The 23,977-nt window shown below is 43.2% G+C and overlaps 1 protein-coding gene and 1 long non-coding RNA gene across 3 annotated transcripts in view; one reads left to right on the top strand and one right to left on the bottom strand.

Moving 5' to 3' along the window:
- Nucleotides 1-23,977, bottom strand: part of LOC145435071 (microfibril-associated glycoprotein 4-like) — a 489,059-nt gene that overhangs the window by 71,885 nt on the left and 393,197 nt on the right. The gene's annotated exons all lie outside the window — the stretch shown is intronic.
- LOC145446917 (uncharacterized) lies at nucleotides 578-6,059 on the top strand. Of its 2 annotated transcripts, XR_013917390.1 has the most exons (7): nucleotides 581-851; nucleotides 1,750-1,894; nucleotides 2,242-2,306; nucleotides 3,473-3,577; nucleotides 4,400-4,458; nucleotides 4,812-4,888; nucleotides 5,888-6,059. It is a non-coding gene; the product is annotated as an uncharacterized LOC145446917 (long non-coding RNA). The 2 variants fall into 2 exon arrangements; XR_013917391.1 differs by lacking the exon at nucleotides 4,812-4,888 and having other exon boundaries at nucleotides 578-851.

Raw genomic sequence — 23,977 nt, 5'->3', positions numbered from 1 at the left:
ACATCTTTTTGAAGTGTTAGTTTGCGAACGCGACTATTGTTGATATTCGAATCACCGTCTGTCGCACGCACTGCTTAATCCTCACAACAAGCCACGTTTCCGTCTGCGCGGTTATTGTCGGTGACTCGTACATATTCAACACCACGCGAGAGATGTCTGAAAGTGCGAATCACGACCACGAGTTCTCATTACGATTCACCGCCGCAGCCTATACCTGAAAGTACGAGTCACGACCCCGAGTTTTCACGGCGAATCACCGCCACCGCCTATAGCAAAAAAAGGCGAATCACGACCGCACCCATAAGAACACATGACACCTCACCACCCCCGCCATAAGAGATAAGGGTCACCTCACCACCCCCGGTTTTCAGGCACCTCACCACCCCGCCCATAAGAGATAAGGGTCACCTCACCACCCCCGCCATAAGACACAATGGCACCTCACCACCCCCGCCATAAGAGATAAGGGTCACCTCACCACCCCCGGTTTTCAGGCACCTCACCACCCCGCCATAAGAAACAATTACGAATCGCGAGCGATCTATATAACTACTTTAGTGACTCACCAACCGAGGCTCGAAAACCCGAAGCGGAATGCGGGCCAAGCTGAAAGATCAAAGTGGAAAGATGGCGAATATGTCTTGCAGTTTTACTATGAGACGAATTCCCTTATTGTCACTGTACAGAACAATAGTTGTACGTTTTAGAATATGAGTCAGTTTCATGCTGTTAAGGGATGTGGTATGAACGCATTCTATTCTCGCTGACATATATATAGGGTATATTTGCTCGATTCTTTCTGGAACGGTCGGACGCCATATTGGAGATTACGAGACCTGAAGAAAGGGAAGGTGAGACGACAATGCACTCATAAGTGTATTTTGCATGCTTCTAATTTGCCTTATCAAATTCACCTGCTTGAGTTAGAGTCAATGATTCTATAGTCATTGAGTCAGACTTGTTTGGTTGAATTATAGTTGATTACAAACAAGTTACTGCGATCCAATGTAATTTTCTAGTATGAAACCATGCTAGTATATCCAGTATGGAATTGGTGTCCGTGATTGGGCGTCTGGCAGGCTGACTATCACTATCATGATTCATGAAAATTCGACTGGTTTACCAAGTCACCGTAAAGGCTATAAATTATATCTGCTCGAGCCATAGCAGTCACCACAGACGTTGATAATGTAAATTTCATCGTCTCTCCATGAGAGTGTGGGCATTAATATGTTTGTATATTTCATGTGTATCAATGCGAGTGTGCGCGATAAAATTATAAAACATAAATTGAAATTGTATTGAAATTATTTGTGCAAAAAATATGTTGGCGGACAGCCAAAAGAAAAAAAAATCTTCATCCGGACATGCTCTAGGTAGGAGTGATGCTTTCAAACTTACCATCATTAGAAATAATGGTTTGTGCCTGTGGTACAGTTTGAGTTGAAGGGGCACTGCTCTCTAAATATGATGTGGTCTCAAATTAATCAGTACAAAAATTTCATCCACATAAGCTATTCAGGACAGAAAGCCACTTAAAAGAAATTGTAGCTAAAATATTATTGAAACTATATCCATTTCACACTAGCTGCCCCTGCCTAAATAAATGTATATTGTATGGAGGTTGCTTTGTTTTTGCTGCTTCCCCTGTTGCAAAAATGTTTGATTTTCGGTTCCGCACATTCAATCTCCTGAAATTTTCATTCTGGTTCAGTGCATATTTCAAAATTTGACTGCTTTGCTTTGCAGAAAGCTGTTTCGACTTATGTACCTGAAGACGAAATGAGCGTGATCAACGCGGAATCGGTTCGAAATATCCTGATTCTCCTACCATGGTTGATATAATGAAGCGGACATTGATATCCCGAGGTTACAAAATGCTGAAATCTTATGGGTATGTTCTTCTCTTTCTGCTATCTATGTATTTGTTCCAATAAAGCTGTTGATTTTGACAGAAGCCGTGATATCTTCAAATATTTGTACCAAGCAGTTAATCTCAATCTATTAATTGCCTCTCATGATATATAGTGTTCATTAGTCATGCTGCAATTGCATGGCAATCAAAATCAGGCCATGCCTCAATACGTGCACCGTTTTTTATCTAAAGAATTACGTGCTTAAGAAATGACACGTCGATGCACTTCTCTTTGATATGCTGTATCTTGTAACAAGTTAATGTTCATCTGCATGTATTGAGTGATAAACTTTGACTCAATAATATATTTTGTGATTGTGTTACAGCATCTCCAAATCTAGACTGGATTGTTTCTATACCTACCATTCTGCATGAAAGATATGTTGATCAGGTACGTGTCAAATAATCTTTGTTTTTATTTTGCAAGGTTCACATTTGATTCTCATGGTTTATAATTTAGAGAAGTGTTTCGCAACGTTTTGACCTTGCGGAGCGGTAAAACCTAAGAACAAATTTGTATGGGAATGAATCACCATTGGCATTATACTGCCGCAATGCAACCATCGGAATAAGTTCAATGTTGATGATTAAAATAGGTCTCCACTTTCACCTGGCTGCCGAATCAGCATATATGTATTTTGGCTGGAAATTGGGGCTATACCATTACTTTTGTCGTTTGGCAGGTCTACTTATGGTGAGCGATACGACAACTTTTTGCCTAAATATTATATTCATATTGTGTCTGAAAAAAGCAATGCCCGGCCCAAGCCTGATCATACCCTATATTTCATAAGCTGATTACTATGTTGCAGTAGTCGGGAACATATGGCTCACGACCCATATATGGCTCTTTTGGGTATAAGATATGGCTCTTTGCGAAATATGGATTTTTGTATTGAATTGATCAATATTGCAACGAGTTGTTATAAAATTTTAATCACGGCCAAAATAATTATTCTCGTGGCAGTACAAACATGTCTTCTTTGAGGAGTAAAGACAATGTCGTCTTCAGGTTTAGGGGCTCGGACCCCCTCTTTTCAAAATCATCAAATTTAAGTTACTGTCACGCCGGCGGCCAATATCACACGCGAATATTATGTACCTGACTTGAAATCTTGAATTTCACACTACGTTGATTAATCAAAGAGCATAGCAGACAGGGCGCCGCCCATTTCGAAGCTACATATGAATTGCGTTATCAAGGGTGAGGCTTGGCCCGTCTGTGGGTGAGGCTTGGCCCGTCTGTTCTATACGTCTCATTTCGACCTTTATTTCCAAACAATAAATACCAGATTTTACTGTAGAAATATGGCGCACAGGAGGAATCCCATGCAGCGAGCTCGAATTAGTGTTACCATGACGTCATGAATTTTCATTTGTGACGTAACAGTTGATTGGTATGTATGGCTCTTTGAGAGTTGAGATAGAAAAAATAGGGGTCCACATATATGGCTCTTTGGACAAAAAAGGTTCCCGACCACTGCTATATAGGCTAGTCTAGTCGATATGTATGTTTGTGTGTATGTTTGACCTGATTCTTTTTTGTTATATTAAGAGACGCCCAAGTATGGACACCCTGTCATTTGCTTCAATATGGCGAATGAAGAGTGGACAGTCAGTTTTGAAGCGGAACGCGTGACACAAATACACAGCATTCATGAGGTATTGGCAGTGATGATGTCAATTCATTGAGAATTGATAATGCAATTTTTGACCCAAGATTATAAAATCTCTGACTTTCATGCCTATTAATTTTCATAAGCCGTGATTGGCTCTGTATTGATTAGTCATCAAAATCAGATATGGCACCTATTTGATACCTCCTTAGCAAAAAAAGCACTTGCTCTATAGCAAGGGGGACCAACCTTTTCAGCCAAATGGCCACATGAAATTTACGAACCATTGCGCGGGCCGCTCGAATGTTGATGTCCTTTTTTCGCCGTCCTATTGCCAGATTAGGTAACGGTAAAAATAGAACTTATATTACTACGTGTCAAAATCGATAACAATAAGCCATCTGCTAGCTATTGACGTAGCCAGGAGCCAGGCACGTTTTCGTAGATCTTAGTACGGAATATAACCGTAAAATAGAATATTTCACAACGGATTTATTTTACTTGGAATTTTTCTTACCCCTTTACACGATTTATGGTCACTTGATTTCTTGCGCCGAATTTACAGAAACGAGTTCAACTATATTCGAAAATATCAGAGAACGTGACCCGTGCCTTCCAACAAGCAACTTCACGTTTGCACTTGCAGAAAGATAGTCGGTGATGGCACCGTTGCACAAAATGACTGGCGCATGCCGAAATCTGCGATATTGATATGTACAAAAGTGACACGCGCAATGGTTTTTTGGATTATTGTGGCCCTGTGCCGAAAAGGTTGGTCGACCCTGAACTGTAGTAATTGAAAGATTACAGCAATGTCATTAGGTAGTAAACTAGCTCCCCGCAGTAACTAACTCTGTATTTTTCACAGAATCTCGGATACCGGCCGTTTTTTATGAAAAGTATAACCACTTCCTATTGATTGATCAGGTACGAAGCTCATCAATGTTATTTGCATATGAATCGATTTGCAACTCCACTATGTAAATTATGCACCATTGGTATTTTATTGCCGCAACTAATATAATTCGTTCAATGTTGGCGACTAAAAAAAGATCGCCACTTTCACCTGGCTGCCAAATCTGCATCTTTTATTCCAGCTGTACCAAGTTTAATTTTTTTCCAAAATCCATGGTTTGCTCCGTATATTTTGACTGACTCTCCATTTATGTGTCACAAATAAATTGACCGCCATCAATGTGATCACAGCTATGTGGTCATGAACTAGAGAACTTGCTCCCCGCCGTACCCAACTCCTGACCTTATTATTATATTTTTTACAGAATCTCAATGTAGATTGGATGGTCGCAGTACCCGCCGTTTTTCACGAAAAGTATGACCACTTCCTTTGATTGATCAGGTACGAAGTTCATCATTGCTGAATTAGCATCTGAATCCATTACCAACTCCTATGTAAATTACGCACCAATGGCATTTTATTGCAATAACTAACATAATTCGTTCAATGTTGGTGACAAAAAAAAAAGATAGCAATTTTCACCTGACTGCATAATCTGCTTAGTTTATTCCAGCGATTCTCAAACTGTGTGTCACGTATTTTGAACAAAAACCTTGTATATTATTCAATATAAGCAAAATGTTCACACGAACCTGAACCTTTCAGGGTTCTTGATCTTACCATCCCTTTATTCACGTTGTTCTGTTGATGTGAGCTCTGGGAGTTTTACTAGTAATGAAGCGAAACTGCCTCGTGATTTTCTGAACTATTTTGAGGCTTCGCGCACCCCCTGAAAATGCTTCGTCGACCCTCTTTTGAGAACCACTGGTCTAGAATCACCTTACATCTCAACAATCTACTTTTCAAGTTTTACTTCAAACAAAATATGCCTGATCATGCTCTTTATGTTTCATGGGCTGATTACCAGTGTTGGGATGACTCGAGTCACCTTTTTCATATGACTTGACTTGAATTTTGACTTGACTCGAATCACTTAGGACGTAATCATACATCTTACTTTAAAAAAGCAACTTGACTTGAATTCTGACTTGACTCGAGTCACTTGAGACGTAATCATACACCTTACTTCAAAAAGGCAAATTGACTTGAATTCTGACTTGACTCGTGACTTGACTTGACTCGGATCACTTAAGACGTAATCATACATCTTACTTTGGAAAGGCAACTTGACTTGAATTCTGACTTGACTCGAGTCACTTGAGACGTAATGATACATCTTACTTAGAAAAGGCAAATTGACTTGAATTCTGACTTGACTCGAGTCAAAATGACTCGTCACTCGTAGGTGGTGGCTTGATCCCAACGCTGCTGATTACTAAAAGTCTGCCTGTGTGATGTGCTGTGTAGATTTGACCTAATTCTTTTTTAATATAATAACAGACACCCAAACACGGAAATGGATACCCTGTCATTCGTTTCGATACGACGAATGAAGAGTGGGCAGTCGGCTTTGAAGGGAACACGTGACACAAATACGCAGCTTTCGTGAGGCATTGGCGGTGATTTATGTCAGCATGCATAACGAATACTTAATAAACCTCATAAACACCGATATGGCATTCCTGGTATATAAGAGTGCAGCATGAATAGGCGTTTGACAAAGATATGGGTTGGTATTGGTAACCGGAGATTGAGCGTTTGATGAGGATATAGGTCGTTATGCCTTGGTTTGACTTTTGTAAAGCATATCTCAAGGTTGATATATCCGGATAGGTAAGGGTTATATCCGGATAGGGGTGGTTAGACCAGTCTACCCTGTGGCGTGGTTAGAACAGTCCACCCTACCCTTCTGATCATGGGGTGGCATTTTGAACCACCTCTAGGGGTGGGCCCAGTTTTTACAGTGTGGCAAAGGAACCAGCCCGAAATAACCTTCAAAGTGTGAAAATCGGCATTGTTCCAAACAATCGCAGCGACGTACCACAATGACCATAACAATGACCCTTGCGTGGCAGCGATTGTTCAGAACAATGCCGATTTTCAGACTTTAAGGTGTATTTCGAGGCGCTTCCATAACCCTGATCAGATTTTAACACTAGAACGATCAAGTGGCTTTTTTGACGCATTTTCATTTTTGAAGAGCTGGCATTCAGTCAAATCTTACGCTGTTCGGCTGAAACTTCTTGACTTTTATTTATTTTATGTAGGCCACCTTACCCATGATTTTCATCACTCATCTAGTACAAATAAAAAAGTTATACACAGAACTACCTAGAACTACCGAGTGGCTTTTTTCACGCATTACACTTTTTCTACCTTCAGGGATCTCAGTTTCATATTCTTGAAAGTGGTTATGTATCTGATAAACGCAGAAAAGCCGCTTATAACAACAGAACTTTGTTAATATCGACTCGGTCTAACTGTGTTAGCAACAACATCCCTTGTAATAGAAGGCCCTGTATCTTCCTCGTTCCAAGTCACCAAAGCTCTGTAATATTATATTTCTGAAGCTCAGCGTGTTACAGGACATGAAATTTGAAATGTACCATTAGACCAAGCCGACATCTGTATTGTCCATACTAATATACTAGGGTTGTACAAGGGCAAAGGGTCTTTGCTCCGGTCTACGAGATGGATCTTTGGGGGGAGAGTGAGCTGAATCTAGTGAATTGAATGCATATGAGGACTGAAGGCATGGGTGCATTATGTTTAGTCAGGCCCTCTCGAAGAACAGATTTATGGAAGTCATGATCTTTCCATTGACATAAGGAGTAAAAAAAGGTGTGGATTCGATAAAGATAATATGGTTTTCGTTCATTACATGGTCGAAATGCCAGCAAATAATTGGGGTAAAATGTCAGATGGTGGACGCTGCTGCTACCAAGTATCTGTACAAGGGCGTCTCATATTTGGGCAAGGATAGGACAGGACACCTCTTCCATAATCTATACATTTGCCAAGCATAGTAATGTGAAGAGTCTGATGTAATCCATCTCGAAACAATGTTACGTGAATGTGGCTGTATACGCTTGGAGAAGCAAACGAAGTCCCAGTTGACACTATTGTCAAAAGTTGCTTGAAGCTACCCAGGACCAGAAGGAACACAGGCAGCTTCATGTAGCCACACTTTTCAAAGCTATCATCTTGTTGATAAGCGTAACGGCGAGATGCCAGTGTAGAGATCGAATTTGTACATATATATATTGAGTTCACTGCAACCTCAGGTAACTGTTTCCTTCAGAAACAACACAAACAAGAAACCAGTGACGGTTAAATGTTATACCGAAACAAAACCATGGGGTTATTATTGGTCAGGTTGCAAGGCAGTATTCTATGAGGGTACCAACAAGTCGACGATGGTCCGTGCATGTTTTCTTAGAATGTGAATGATCGTCTACTTGCCAAAATGCCGATACTCTAAAAATATGCAAATCGAGGATTAGTTGCAAAATTGAATTATGCAACAAATCGAGGATTAGTTGCAAAATTGAATTATGCAAATCTTATATGATAAGCTTTATGATATGTCAGCAATAACCAACAATGATGATGTGGCTAAAGCGGATCTGGAACCTACTCTAAATTTTCAAAGAACGTGCTCAAATGCCAAATGCGCACCAGAGCAACACTTATATGTTGCACCAAAAAACGGCGATTTGTTTTATAAGTGTTGACCTAAGGTGTATGTAAAATATTGCAAGTAGCTGTGAGCACAATAAACAATGGTTTCTGATGCCGTTTGTTGAGATTTGTGCTGATTCTTAGGTCCGGTAAATGCATTTAATCGAAGAAGATTCAACATGCGTCAAAAAAGCCACATGGTAGTTCTAGATAGTTCGAAGTTCCGGTAGTTCTAGTGTTAATGTATATTTTCGGAATCAGTGCGACAGTAGCTTTCAAATAAGATCAACTATATTTAATTTGAGCGCTCGGGTCGTCAGCTATGGGATTAGCAATCACGCTGCGTACAGATTGCTTAGCAGTATTTTCCTCCGGGCAAGCAAGCATGACGACGGCTGTTGGGTATCTATCCGTAGGTTAGTTATCTATAGATCACCAAAGACAGAGAGCAGCTGGATGGATAGTTGTCTGCAGAAGATTTCAATCAGTAAGAGAAATGAGAACTTCAATCATGCTGGACTGACCCACGTGATGATAGAGAAAAGCGTCGCGTCGAAACATTTCTCTGAAGATAGTGCTATTGGTTCGGTACCAACAGAGCTAATTATACCAGTAATGTATGAAGTCGTCTGACTCTGACCCCGAGGCCTGCGGCGCCACCACGATAGGAAATATGTGAGCATATAGGGCAAGTAAATCAAGCAAGCGTGGAGTAAAGCCAATAATTGATACGAAAATTTTCGATTCCGTGATGGCATTGGCCAATTCTGACAAGAGAGCGTAAAATATTGATCAATTGATTGTTGAAATGCTGGTCATGGTCAAGGCCCAAGGGGGATGGGTGGAGCAGTTGCAGACTGGACAATTCAAGTTGTTTTGCACATGCTCTTCAGCTATTTGTTAATGATGTGCTGAAGGCTCCAAGTGCACTGCCAGAAGAATATCAATATTTGGTGAAACCATTGAAGGAAAAGATCCCCCGCAAGGGAGCGGTGGAACCGAAATGAAGAAAGATTTCCTATTCTTGCTGTGCCACTAACTATGGCACCAAGTGAAAGACTGCTCACTGTGTTTAGTACTATATACATCATGTATGGAAGACCACAGAAGTTCACTCCTTAGAGAAAGGGCCGAGAAATTGTGCTTCTTGAACTAGAATCTGCAACTGCTGGATTGGTGCTTTCGATATATTTTCATAGCCCCTAGATCATCTATCTATTTCATGTTCAAGCATGTCAATGGCTGTAAAGTTGTTGAAATAAATTTTCCGAGGTGCTAATTATGGCCCTTGAGCTATATTCCATATCTGTTGAATATCGGCTGAATATATCGGGGTTATCGGTGGAGGTACTGGATATCGGTCTTATCGGTATCGGCTCAGAAATCCAATATCGGTCGGGCTCTACTCATGACGCGGGGCAACTGAACGGAGCGACAGTGTGATTATCAGGACATATTACCAAGCATCAACATCCTACATGGCGGATTGGACGAAAGGATTCCTCGACTAGGCCTGTTCAATTATCTTGCAATAAACGGAACGACGTGCGTGCAGGCCTCCAATGTCCGATCAGCTTGTAACTTATCTGGCTGGCCGACGTCCCGGCGCCTTCCAGTTAATGTTGGTCGTTGTCGGGCGATACGTATTAGAGTAGATAAGACTATCGTGCCAGCCTTGGCCACACACGCACCAACGGGAGTGCCGAATAGGGCATTCGCCCGACCTGTCAGCAAATAACTATCGATGTGCCATATTTTTTTCAACATATTCATCATATTCGGTTGAGTTTTGCCTACAAAACCGCCGACCGCATCGCCTGCAATGGTAAAAACGATGTGGGAGACGAAACACGGGAAAAGGGCTCCACGCTGACTAGTAACGTCATAAAAATATCGAAGTGCTGGCAGTTCCAAGTAACATCACCAGAGACCATACATGAAGACACGCTATCCAGAACAAAGATAAGAGGAAAGTCGTCATCGGGATACTGACTGGATACTGGTGAACTCGGGACAATAACTCGACTGGTGGGTAAGATATATAGCCGACTATGACTGATCCGATCACTTACCGATTGCTATATTTTGAGTTGCTTGGTATCGTTGGCCCGCCTTCTAGGATGCTAGCTGACCAATGTTCGTCTAGGATGCTATAGCTGACCAATGTTATGAAAGATACAGATACAAAAGTGTCAACTAGATTTAGATTAGAGATACATCTAACAGGTAGAAAGTTGTTACAATTCATAACGGGAGTCAACGCCAGGCGAAATAATGTCTGTCAAGTCGGATCGAGATAACAAAGTGATAGCGAACACAAAGACGACAACGGCAGAACAAGATCAAATTGGAAGAAGCAAAGCAAATGCTACGTGACATGGCGTTAACCATTGCCGAAAGAATCGAACTGTCTCACAGACACGTTCTGTCCTGAACACGGCAAGCAATGAATGGACGGACGAACGAGGAACGACCTACCCGAACGAGCGCGCATACATAATTATCTCTCTGCGCACGCATCGAAGTAAAGGATGTGTGAACGCGATTCTCTTCAATTAACGGAATAGTAATTACCCAAGCTTGTCGTTCCGAATGACATCCATACTACTTTCTCGAGTACCTCGATAACACAAGGTTTTCATAGTGTCCATCATATTTGAAAGATGGTCTGGGAATTACGTTCGCATAATTCCAAATAATGGTTTAGTAGAGTGGTTCTCAATCGGTGTGCCGTGGCACACTAGCGTGCCATTTACGTCGCGCAATTCTATTCTATAGCAAACGAACATCAATCAAAAACGGGCTCGATGTGAAGTTAGTACTGACAAATCAAAATTGCTTTCATGCCTGAAATCAATATCCCCCGCGAAATCGTTTTACCCGACATATAGCCTGCCGTAAAGGTTGAATTCAGTTTTGCACATTGCGTTGATTGAACGCAGATAAGAGCAGACATGGCGGCGCCTGTATGACGATGCAGATTTCAAATCTTCACAATCAACGATTACTCACGGTTACATTTGTTTTGCTTCTTATAACATATCTTTGAATACACGTTGGGAGGCATTATAACGATTGCGATGATAATGTCTCATGAGAGATGTCATACGAGAGCCTCGAAAACTGGACGGAGTGGACGAACCTGCTTTTCGAAGATCTGCTACGATACACATCTCAAGAAGATTCAGCGACACGGGACGAGAGGCAACCGTGCAAATGGTCAGAGAATGCGCCTAGATGCGTTGCTGTGTTGGGTAAAATCGCGTCTGATTACGGGCAATAAACGTATCTCGCAGCTGATCGCCTTAAAAAGAAATCTCGCAGCTGATCGCCTTTTCTGTTAAGTCCCCTACATACGACACAGGGAAACGTATCAGATAAACGTATCAGATAACATGTATAATAAATAAGGCTTACCATATTTTGGAAATCAAAAAAGAGGACACTTTTTCAGAAATTTGCAACTTGCAAAACCGGAGTGAAATTCTCAAAAACCGGTTAATTTCTCCCACTTCGTCATCGGTTGACTAAAAAAAAGGTCATCTTTTCCGCTCGGAGCTCAAAATAACGTTTTTTACTCCACATTGCCAGGTTGATGACTAAAAAAAAGGTCATCTTTTCGCTCACAGCTAAAATCACCGTTTTTCACTCCGAAATACCTGTCGGAGCTTCACTTCTGTGCTAATATGCGGCATATCACTCGCAATTTGCTCTAAATCTGCCTAAATTTTCAAAAAAGAGGACAAAATCTCAAAAAAGAGGACAAAAGGGCGTCCTCCGAGGACACTTTCAAAAATGTCAAAAAAGAGGACAAATCCTCTTAAAAGAGGACTATGGTAAGCCTAATGTATAAGAATGTTAGCCAGGTATTACTCGTATCTTTGTCGAAAGGAAAATGGCAGTGACAATCGCAATCTGAAAACACAACCAAGGCCACCGCCTAAAAGTAAATCGTCATAACAATGAAGTGGCGCACGCATCTACGTCTTATTCGCCTTTCGAAGCAGGCCGTCGCTCGACTTCATGAGAGACAACTTTCGCCTGGCTTCGTGTTGCGAGACGCGTTTCGCTTTGACAACAGCCTTCTATTCGTAAGCCATCGCCCGTTGGAGTCGGCGAATCTCCTTGCGACGTCTGTTTCTGCCAGCTTTACCTAGGTCTGAATTCGTCTCTGGCCTTTCTGATGTGATAATTTATGCTCCCATTGCTAATTCATGCTAGTTAAATGCAGTCGGAATGGAAGTGAGTACATATTTTGCGTCCGACCATGCGTCAGCTGAGGTTGCGAAGCCAGCGAACCCCATGAGAGGAATACAAACGCGACCAACCAAAGGTGTGAAAGTGACCAGAGGTCGATTAAGTATTCAAGAAAGCTACTCAATTACAAGTACAAAGTAGCGACAGTACGACACTGTAGTACGAGCAGGAGTACTTCTACTTCAACTTGGTTTTATGCTGATTAAAAGCAGTACTAGTTTTAGCTCTCGGGAACCTCATTCTTCATAATGATGCATAATCCATGTCTGACTTCTCTCCACCACATTTCGTACCGAAGTCTGATTAGATGAAATCTAACATTAAGAATTACACTGCTACCTAACCTAGTAAACAATAAGATTTACAGACGTCGCGCACCGATATGTACCGGTAACTGAAATATACATCCGTGAACCCATGACACACCTCGATTAAAAGTAACTGCTTAACCCAGTTTCCAACCAATGTACACAGGTTAAAATTAATCAGAAAGGCATAATAATTGCACCTGTACTCATACAATGACTGAGACTTTCGCGGTATCGGTATAGCCTACTGCCGGTACTGGTTTGTCTTCGTTAAGCATTAACAGTACGGGTACTTCTTACAGTAGAGAATACGTTCTTGCAGTTCAAGTATTAAAATGGCCTCAGATCAGTTTAAATTCAATGAGCATACTTCATTTCCATGCATGGAGCGGAATGTGACAATGCCAAGAGATTCGACATGAGCTTTCGCAGTAAAGGAAATTTTGATTCACCGATTCCATTGTGCACATATTTCCATTTTTGCCAAAATTCTGTTGGATGGCATATTGACTGATAACCTGCAGCTTATTTTGCGAATATTTCAAAGCAGCCCATTCTTTCAACAAATCATTAAGTTCATCAAATAATATCATAAAGGAAAATTGCGCAGCTAGAGGAACGATTGATTTTATATTTCTTTGTGTTGACAAGGCTGTTAACGGATTGGATACACTCAAGTACGCTGTCCTCGGTAAATGAAAATCTTTCTCTCATCCGCAGAGTGAGTTCAACAAGAAACGTCACAGCATTAGAGCGAAATCGCTCTTAACTTTTCTGAGACATTTGCTCATAAAGACGGATTCACAGCGCACCCTGTTACGTAACAATTGCTTGTTGCTGCACCACCATATAGAAGTGTTGAAAACAAACATAGTCAGAGGCAACAAATCGCCTTATTAGCGATGAATTTAGCGTATATAATTTAGTAGTCTGATGTTAAAATATTCCTTGTTCGCACAATTGCAGAAAAACACTAGATTAGCAAAATTGTGCGACAAAAAACACTAGAACGACCGATAAAACACTATATCTAGTGTTTAACACCAGGAGTGGCACCACTGGAGCTAACGATCAGTAACTGTTGAAGTCGCTCGCAACTTTGTCGCGGAGTTGCGCAACCCTGTCCGGAGACGGCATGTTGTGAGTTGAGCGGATTTGAAATTTCTAAATCCAATCCAAATCCGAACCTTCAAATCCAAATCCAAATCCTAATCCATAACTTTTTCATATTCAAGTCCATGTCCAATCCTAATCCGATTCCAATTGGAAATTCAGAAAAAATACTAATTTATGCAACAGAGGGATTCGAAAATTTTCTTTCACAACCAACGATTCACTTGATTCAAGATAACTTAGCAACCATAAGTACAATAATAACTGATCTGAATAAAGTTTGTCGCTATTCGCCACACGACATTTCATTCTCCCAGAAAACAGGTCAATCCAATCCAAATCCTAATCCGCTCTGAAAAAAATGTCTAATCCAAATCCAATCCAAATCCGACAAAATTTTACAAATCCTGTATTTTCAAAACCTAATCCTAATCCATGCTCATCTCTGGTGTGCAGCAGGCTCAAAACTTTTCGTCCTGTTACTACGCCCTGCTGTAAAAGCTCCTGTAAACATATTGAACGACAAAGACCTCTATGCCAGGTTTTTGATCGCTTGAAAGTCAGCGATTATGCTGCGGCCATGATAACTGTAGGTTAGGGCTCTTTTTTTTTCAAATCGTACTGGCTACATGATAAAATTGTTAGGTTACCTAATTTAAGCCTACACACAGAATTTGGTTCAATTCCAGCCAGTAACCGCTTTGCTACAGGAGAAGGAAGTTTCTATTTATTATGTAAAAATAAACAATAAATTTTTTTTAAATTTTCTGTTCATCACATGAAAGTGTTAGATTGTCTATAGAAACCATGTTCACCAAATTTGGTTCAATTCCAAACAGTGGAAGCGGAGTTATTGCCGTCGAAAAATTTGAATTTAGTATTTACGGTGGGCACCACTGTAGAGCTGCTGCTGCGCGACAAGAACAGGAACACGCTGTACGTATACTCCGGTGGCACAGAAAAACAGGGGGGCTGATGCCCAGCCCAGTGCGACGGGTTCTTGGTGGTGAGTGTTCCACATGTACATAGGATCGCAATACACACATGTACATAGGATCGCAGTGTACGACTGTAAGGTGATTACGACCACCATTGCGGGGCACGTGGCATGTAATCAATATACGATGTAAACAGACGAAAAGTCTATCCACGGCCGCACGAATCTCCAGTAATATGACGTCCATTCAACCGTGCGTGCGGGCTGCGACTAAGCAGAAGGCGACAGATCGGACGCCGGTGATAATGAGCGAGCCGATCGCTTACATTGATGCAATGCGAGTATGCTAGAGTCGCGCAGAAAATGCAGAAAAACTGAATTGGGAAATAGAAGAATGGAAGGAGGCCACCCAGAAAGCCCTATATCAGGGAATGAAAAAACATCATGAGAACCTCGACACCGAAACACCTGCCACAATTAAATGGCAAGCCCTCCTCACAAAGGATGAGGGCATGAGAAACCTCATAAGAAATTAAGAAAAAATAACAACGTACCCGAATAGCACACGATGGCTACCTATTCGGGGAGAAAAAATAAAAATAAACTTCCCCTACCATCGGAGCGGAACAACTGCACTCACAAGATGCAGACAATGCAACCACAGGTGCGAGACCCTCTAGATCAGGGGTCGCCAACTCAAATCGGGTCGCGGGCCACTTTTCAAATTTCGCAGCGGCCGCGGGCCGCATGAATGCAATATCGGTATAAACTAGGCAACCATCGTTTCGGAACTCTACGTCAGTACAACGCCGTGCTACTTAATTTAGGTAATGGGCGTAGTGACCACAAAAGAAGTAATATTTCCTCAAAGGAATACAAATAAAACAAAAAATCATATCATTCTTTTCATTTTATTTTGAAGTCTGAGCTGTGCACGATACTGGAAACGCTTTTCAGCGAATAAGGACTCGATATTGGGGCTAGCGAGATACGGTACTAGCTGAAATACCATCTCCACGTAAAGCTTGATCTTGCGGGGAAGCCCTAAGCCAGTGGTTCTCAAACATTTTTAGACACACCCCCCATAATGATACTGAAAACTTTCGCCCCCCCCCCCTTATCGTCATATCACAAAATGCCACCAGAATGCTAGCAATCCCAACGGATAGTTTGATGGCATTGAAGGTTATGACTGTTGATATACACAAAATACACGGAACATCCACAAAATATAAACTTAATGTAAATCGCGCGGATCGCGAAAAATTTTTCAGTTGACCGCAGCCCCGCACCCTCTTCAGATGCTTTCACGCCCCCACAAGAGGGGCGCGCAGCCCAGTGAACCACTGCCGTATGCCGTTTTATAGGTGTCTCGATCTTGGCAGTGTTTTGGCCATTGCACGTCAAGGCAATATGCCCAGCCCATTCGTTCCAGCAGATTATTCTCCCTCGATGGAATGCTGTTGCCATCTCCAAAGCCGTTTTAGCTAGTGACGAATAGTGATGTTGGGCACAGGAGAATAGCTTATTTCGAAACAACAACAACAACAATACTTGAAACTGCATTTCACATTCGTTTTCTCAGTTTTCTTCTGAAATCTCAAATCACGTCGCGGGCCGCAAAATATGACCTCGCGGGCCGCATGCGGCCCGCGGGCCGCGTGTTGGTGACCCCTGCTCTAGATCATATCTTGTACGAATGCACGAATGCAAAAAAAGGAGGAGACCATCCTCACTAACGCAACAGGACAACGTTCGACATTAGGGAAAAACAGCATCACGGAAAAAGACTTTGCAACGAAACTAATAATAACAATATATCAAGAGAAAGTGATAAGAAACAGAATTCGACTAGACATCGACAATGAAATGGAGGAAGACCCGATTGAATACATAAACAGGACTTTTAAAAACATCACAAGAACAATCAAAGCGCGACTTGGCCGGAAAAAAAACCTACCAATGACGCTCAGCAGACTACAAACAGAATTGGACCGCATGACTTCTTGAGCTCTCCATAACCTGCTATCCTGAACCTTCTGATATATATATATATATATATATTCAGTATCTTTGTACATCTTGAAATGTGCTTTTTATCATGATATATATATTCAGTGTCTCTGTGCTTTTTGAAATACGTTTCCTTTCATGTACGAAGCAATGATGAAAATGCCAAAAACCTAAACCTGCTATATCAGGTGGACGCCAGAACCTAGAAGGAAAAAAACGTCACTCTCTGAGCAGAGCATGGCATGAAAATTGGCATAACTGAGCTTCTAAAAAGGAAAAAAAAAACGCTTCAAACGTGCATTACGATCTCTACGTATTCTGCTACGTCTACTACTTCGTGTACGGAAAGAAAAGAATGGCTGCTGAATGGAATCCGTTCGATTCGCCTTCGGCTAGATCTGCAAGCACGCCGGACAAGTCGCCTCGAATTTATTTCAGTGAGCACTTCCCGAGGGACTTTCTGCGGCCGTACGGGCTGCCAACGGACATCAACGACCTCAACAACGCTACGTTCAAGGAACGATTGAAGACTTTTACATGCGAATACCTGTCGTGGACTGGCTACGCCATGTCCGAGCTGGCGGAAACTGTAATCCGTTGTAGAAAAATCACTCCGGCGTCGGAGCTGATTGAAGATCCAGCCAGAGTTCATTAAGCATTTCGAGGACAAACTGGAAACTATTAATGACCTTCTCGTTCCTTTTTGGAATGATGGACCCAACCCGAATCGCAATTCGGATATGACGAAAGAAGAGATGCTCGACCGCGTGCGAAAGGTGCGAGATCTCCTACGTCCCTCTGACGACGGCGCCCTTTTTCAGGACTTTCTGCATAGTTATATCAGGTGTTCGAACGCCATGTTTACCATGTCAATTCAATTGCGCGTCGCGTCATGAGCGCTAAACTTCCTAACCGAAGTCGCCGAAAAAACGATGAGAACGCGTGACAATGAGGATTTTCGAAAAGACCCGACTCTCGCGAAGTACGTCGATGTCATGTACGAGGACTTCTGCCGCAAAACTCGCTGGATCGTCAATGAAGAATCTGGTGCCAGCAGAAACCTGGCTCGGCAGATGGAGCGCGTTACCGGCCGCGCTGTTCCAGATGCGGATCACGACCAGCCATGCACGTCTGCGTCTCTGTCTCGGAACCAGTCGGCAAGTGCTTCGGTGTCGCCCGTTGGCAATGATTCGGTGCCGCCTACACCTGCCTCGGATCCTGATTCCCGGCAAACAGTAGCTTCGACGTCAACTGTCAACGTTGATCCGCAGCCGTCTGCGGGAGCCACTCCTGAAGTTTCGGCGCAAGCGGCAACTTCGCCTGCAGCAGCACACGTTGATCCGCAGCCGTGTCCCGGTGTCCCTAACATTGTTAAGCCCGGAAGGACTTTACCAGGTAAGACTGACGGAATGAATGATGTGCAGGCCTGTTTATTTTTGGATATTGGGTTTTATTTTTATAGATTCTCCAAAAATAAGATTTGAAAACATCCAAAAATAAGCTTTTTTTGGATGATGTTTTTTCAAGTTCTTTAGTGAAATGCAGTGAAATGCACGAGTCAGAGCAGTGTAAATACCATTGAAACAACCAGGAAACTCACAAAACACACACAAAAACAGCATGTGTATGCGGGAGGGGGTCTCCGAAACGCTAAAAGTAGGCACTTCCACTCTCTGGAAGGATCAGAGGCGACACGACAAGGGTTAAAGAGGCGGCATGGTATGAAATCGTGCGAGTGTGGTGCGGGCGGGACCTTGTGACGCGGGCCGAATACCGCCACCTCTACAACAATAACTTTGTCCCCACGATGATGGGACTGAATGGCTACCTCCAACGGCAACAGGACTTGATCCAGGAAAAGAAAAGTATGTGCCCCAAGTTTGTAGACACATGTTGGTTGTCAACTAAGAAAATGACCACTTGGTTGACTAGACACCGTACCAAACTCCTCGGGATTATAAACGATCAAAGTCCGGCCTGTGCACCTCCGCTGCAGTAGTAGATCCAACTAATCGTCCTCGAGCGTATGGCCACAGAGCTTGGCACCACCGTCACAAAGATTCATGGACTTGGCCATCTGATCGTGGAGCATCTGGATGAGCTCCCTCGCCTGGTCGAACGCCTTCGACCTCGGTGCTCAGCTGAGAACTGGGACAATGACACCCGCGGCAAGGAAGGTCCTATGGTCCTCGGGTGCTGGACTGTCAAGTTCACTGAGTCACGTAATTTCGTGGAGGATCAGAGTGTGCAGTCCTCGATCTCCTCGATAATATCGACGAAGAAGAGAAGCAATCCACGTTCGAGGCAGCCAGGAGCCTTAAAGCAGGGCTCATCAACGGCATAAAGAAAATTGAAGTGGCCGAGAATGAAAGGGTTCTGCCCCGTCTACCACACCAAGTGGTGCAACCTCGTAGGAAGGACGGAACAAACACTTCTCGCTCTTTTAGATTCTAATAATATAAACAAGAGTGATACATATATGTAAGCTACTTTATTTGCAGCTCAGTGAATTGATCGACAAACACCGGGGCGGGCGGACAACAAAGTGGTCACCTGAGTAGATACAGAATATCGAAGAGCAATTCCAATGCATGTCTGTCCAATACAAAATGGGAGTCACTTTCAAGCGCATTATTGACGAGCGACAGTTCTTTGGAACCACATGGCTCGATGTTTCCCACAACTGCGACGGTCGAAGCCGATTTCCCGAAAATCAACTGGGAGAAAGTTCTCTACCGGGCGTCACCCACTGATTTTTATTTGGAGGGCATTCTCCAGGCCAAAGACTTTGTGACGAAAGTATTAGAAAGTTAGATCAAGATCACTGATGATGTCGATGTGTTGAAGAACACGAATACATGATAATAACATACTTTCGGTGAAGTTTTCTATGTAGTATTGGGTCTAAAAACACCTTCATTTCTTATTTTTGGAGATTCTCCAAAAATAAAATTTGAAAACATCCAAAACTAAGCTATTTTTGTTATTTTTGGAGAAATCCAAAAATAAACAGGCCTGATGATGCGTCTAACAGCGATAACTTCTCAGAATTGATCTTTCCTGTTGTAATATGTGATTCAGCTTCACAGCGCGTGTCTGATTCAAGTGTTATTCAGGATAATAAATTAGATATTCCCGCCTTGCGTGATGAAGCAGTTGACACTCACGCAAACGTTGAACGTTGGTTAGCAAATTCACTTTTAAATGTTGATTCACCATTTGCCACCAACGTCGTTCAGGACAATTCTATTTTTGACGGGAAATCGCAGTTGAATGAAAAACGCGCGCGCCGCACCACTCAATATTTCGACTAGATTACGCTTGCGTGTAGTCTACGCCAGTGCTCTTCAACCGGGGTTGTCGTACACCCTAGGGCAGGGGTGTCAAACTCAAATTGTCTCGCGGGCCGGATTCTAGCCCTAAAATCGCTCGCGGGCCGGACCAGTCGACTGTTTCCAAAATATTACATCATGATGTCATTGCTTCTCAGTTGAATACCTTAATATATAAGGCATATAAAGATAATGCACGGAACATGGCTGTTCTACTCTGGCAGTATTATTTGCAAGCAATGCAACTGGCAAAAATAATACTGTTACGAACCGCTAAAATAGTGGGCTGACGACGATATAAGTTGTCATATTTCCATGCTCCCCTTGCTTTAGTCGTAATCTAGAATTAGTCCTGCGTATGCATTGTGGTGAATACACCATATTCAACTGTAAAAGTGGACGTTGGAATTTGGTTTATTATTATTAAATCACTAGTTGGATTTCTGGGGACCTATTCGGTCAGAAGTGACACCACAGCAGTGCGACCATAGATAGTTGAATTATATTTGCGTAGCTAATATATTCTCCATGTATGCTACATATAATGGTTCCTCATTGGCGTTTTCGCTTCTGTGAATAACTAATTTTTGGTTCATTTGGCGTTTTCGCTTCTGTGAATAACTACTTTTTGGTTCATTTTTACACACAACTCTCAACTCCGTGCTCTTTTTTGCCGTCTCGCAATTGGGGTTCAATGTCACTGACTTGTTCCCAGTGTCCACTAGTGTGAAACCACAATGCCGCGGCCAGGTGGTATTAATGTGTTAATACAGAAAATGTCGAGTATGTTCAATTAACACATTAATACCACCTGGCCGCGGCATTGTGGTTTCACACTAGTGGACACTGGGAACAAGTCAGTGACATTGAACCCCAATTGCATTAAATAATCCCTTAATACAGAAAATGTCGAGTATGTTCAATTAAGGGATTATTTAATAGAAGTATTTTCTCTAAAATATCTCCACATTTGTTACAAATGTGCAGGATAATGTAAGCATTTTTCAATCAACGCAAAATTGCTTCGCGGGCCCGATGAAGTTGCCTGGCGGGCCGGATGCGGCCCGCGCGCCGTATGTTTGACACCCCTGTCCTAGACCATTCAAGGGACTTCGCGAACGGCTTCGCAGAACTCGTATTTCCCGGTAGCGGAGGGGGAGACGACGGCATCGGATCCTGGTTCTCCTGTTCGACCAACGTCAGACGAAAATCGCATTGTTTCTCAGCCATTACGGGAGCATGAGGTCTCGACGTCTAGTGCCGCTGCCATACAACAAAGGAAGCCCGAGACCGCGACGACAAGTGCAGCTGCCCGAGAGCAAAGGCTCGTTAAAGCGCGAGTCTACTATAAGCAGAGGCAACGGCACGAAAAGGTATTGAGCTGACGGCCGACAAACAATTTGCTAAAATGCGTGCTGAAGCCGAGCAGCAGGTGCGGCACCACATGACCAGAAAAAGTAATCAGTGATGAGCGACTCTTTTCGTGATGTTTTCCGCATTTGGTGTTTGTCTTTCGGTGACGTCAGTCATGCTCAATATTAATGGATTTCACCGCGTAGTAATTCCACAGCCACTTTCATCGCGAGCCTTGTTGCACGAAGGACGTTGGGGTATCGCGAAAATGAAACAGATGGCTTGACGGTTACATCACGTGTCCTTTCATTAATCGCAACATTGAAAATCTCATGAAGAATTGCGACGTGTGCCGTAACGTAATGAAAGCGCCTGATTTTCAGTATCGCGGATCAGCCAAAACGTCTGAAAGCTTGGGACTTTCCGGGTCCAATAAAAAATATCTTGCCATCGTCAATGCGCATTCGAAATATCCTTTCGTTACGAAATATTCTTTCGTTAAAGGTAAACTAACGAATTTCGGATCTACCACAACCTCGTGTGTAATCAACTTCGAGGGAGTTCTTATCGAAGGCTTTTACAATCGTCACGGATGAGGACCGCAATTCACATTGAATGAATTCGATAGTTTTGTTCTAATTTGGCAATCAGCCATATCGTATCATCATCTTTTCACCTGTCCTTGAACGGGGAAGCGGAGCGTTTCATATAGACTTCATAAGCTGGATTGATGAAGAATTGCGACGGGGGAAAAGATTTCACCTTCGCGCTCCAAACACTTCTCGCTGCGTACCGATGTGCACCGCACCCGGGCATAGACTGGAAAACACCTGCTGAGATTTTACACGGTCGGCAGCCGCGCAATTTATGTTTGTTTTCGCCCTTCGATAAATCGAAACCCGTTACAATCAGTTACTCATTTCGACATTGGTTCGTCGGTTTACGCGCACAGGTTCGCCGGTTTACGCGCCTAGTAGGAAAGCCGTGGATAACAGTTCGAGTCTTTGGTCCGACCCGGCCGGGGATCGAACCCTCGACCTACCGATCAAGAACCAGGACATTCACCATCACACTATCTCGCAACCATTTGTTAGGATTAGGTCACAATGTTCGTGCGTCTGACTTATAGAACTTAGTAATTACTACGCGCACAGGTTCGCCGGTTTACGCGCCTAGCAGGAAAGCCGCGGATAACAGTTTGAGTCTTTGGTCCGACCCGGCCGGGGATCGAACCCTCGACCTACCGATCAAGAACCAGGACATTCACCATCACACTATCTCGCAACCATTTGTTAGGATCAGGTCACAATGTTCGTGCGTCTGAGTTATAGAACTTAGTAATTACCGCCTATCATAGTTTCCTCGCATGTCTTGCTTGTATCTATACCTTTGCGTTCTGTTAGATACTGCTAGCTGTCCGCCCTTGGTGGTGGAATGACTGGACTTTATTGGTGGTGGGATGACTGGACTTTTTTGGCAAGGGGTGGACTATATTCAAGTGTTAACGGGAACTGCGTTCATATCAAAGTTCTCTCGCCCTGAACTTATTCGCTTGTTGTCGTCGCAGCGTCAGGATAGCATTACGTTCCTTAAGTAACTATGACTGATCAGAGGAGACTGCGAAGGGAGCGGCGTGATCACCGATACGTCTGCAAAGAATGCGGGCAAAGGTGCAGTGCACATCGTCCGGTTTAAGGTCGGTGTTCATTCAGTGTCTTTTGAGTGCTTCACGGTTCCACCGTTTCATCGTTGTAAGGGTCGTCAACGAGTTATGATGAGAGGCGTGCATGAGGCGTCTTGGTCGGAGACACGAAATGTTGGATCGGGCACCTATGCTTTTGCAGGATGTTCTTGACCAGATATAGCGACAGCGACGGGCTGTTTGACGTTCGCCGAGGTAGAGCGACAGCGACGACGGGCTGTTTGACGTTGGCGACGCCGAGGTGGCTGCTCAACTGGCTCGCATCAAGGGACCCGCTGTTGCTGCGGTCCAGTCAGGCGACTCGGATTCGCAATCAGACGCGCTTCGACGGTCGTCGACGAAAGTCACTCGGATGGTGTCGAGGATTCGCACGCGGACGTCCAGTCTGACGTGAACGCCGTGTTCGCCGTCGACTCAGACACGCTCCTGGGGATGCCGCTGTCGTCGTACTCGATTCGACTACGGAAGAGTCTAGCGCAGACGCGGAGTAGGACCTTGTTCGTTGACGGCGCGAGAACTGAACGAGTCAGTTGTCCGTTATTTCACGTCATCGGTGTTTGTCTTGGTTACGGTTGTTGTCTTGGTTACGGCTGTCTTTTCGTTTTAACTACACTCTGCATCCTGTCGCATGTTTCAAGTTGATCTGATGATAATAGAAACCTCGTACGAGTTATTGTTCGTTGAAACCTCGTACGAGTTATTGTTCGAACTAGATCAAGCACATAAAACAGGAGGATTAACATCTTGATGGAGTTGCTTTCGAGGTACTTAAGTAGTAAACTACTTACTCTAGTATATCTAGTATATCTTGATTTTTTCTCCTACTTCTCACCCAATGCTGACTCGCATTTCTACTTCACTAAATGCTGTGACTCTCAAGACGGCATACGGAGA

Source organism: Botryllus schlosseri, chromosome 1, assembly GCF_051294905.1.
Source record: "Botryllus schlosseri isolate E-star chromosome 1, Bs_hap1, whole genome shotgun sequence".
In the NCBI taxonomy this organism is placed as follows: Eukaryota; Metazoa; Chordata; class Ascidiacea; order Stolidobranchia; family Styelidae; genus Botryllus; species Botryllus schlosseri.
This window is presented reverse-complemented; position numbering and strand designations above follow the sequence as displayed.